We start from the raw sequence: 656 nt of genomic DNA, 5'->3' as shown, positions 1-656 counted from the left end.
AAAATGTCCTCATTAATGAACTCACCTTGCAACGTAAAGCGCATTGATTTATCACCACCCTACATCTTGTGTATACGTGTCTGTCCCCCCACAATCAATAACGGCATACACGATAACTTGGAACTGCCAACACGTCCAGAAACGCAACACGAAGATGTGTTTCGTTTCTTTGACGGTTTACCACGATGATCTCCTAAGGGTAAGAGGCGAGAAAAGGAAAGAAAGAAACGTCCTTATCATCTATTTATATCATTGTTCAATCCTGATGCTATGTTACAGCAAAGCACGTACATTAATGCCACCCCCTTTTACATCGAGATTGCGCAATACGTGCTCTGTCCTCCCCACTCTTTAACCCAATCACGAATGTAATTTTTGCAACCGATTCCCAGAACGAAACGACTGGAGATGTTTCTCGGGTTCTTCTCACGGCCTACACGATGATCCTAGAATGTATCGCTTGGGATGGACCGCCACACATTAATCCTTTCAAAGCCCGGGAGTGCATTTTACAGCACAAGTCCACCGACCCCTTCACCCTGGCAATCAAGGCCCATGCTCTGGGAGTTACTTTCTCTGATGAAAAGGATAATCTACTGACGGAACTCTTCACGGCACCATACGGGATTACATTTTGGGATTTACCACAGTGATAA

This window comes from Penaeus monodon, chromosome 30 (genome assembly GCF_015228065.2).
Source record: "Penaeus monodon isolate SGIC_2016 chromosome 30, NSTDA_Pmon_1, whole genome shotgun sequence".
NCBI classification, from domain to species: Eukaryota; Metazoa; Arthropoda; class Malacostraca; order Decapoda; family Penaeidae; genus Penaeus; species Penaeus monodon.
The sequence above is the reverse complement of the archived record's forward strand: the minus strand, read 5'-3'. Positions refer to the sequence as shown.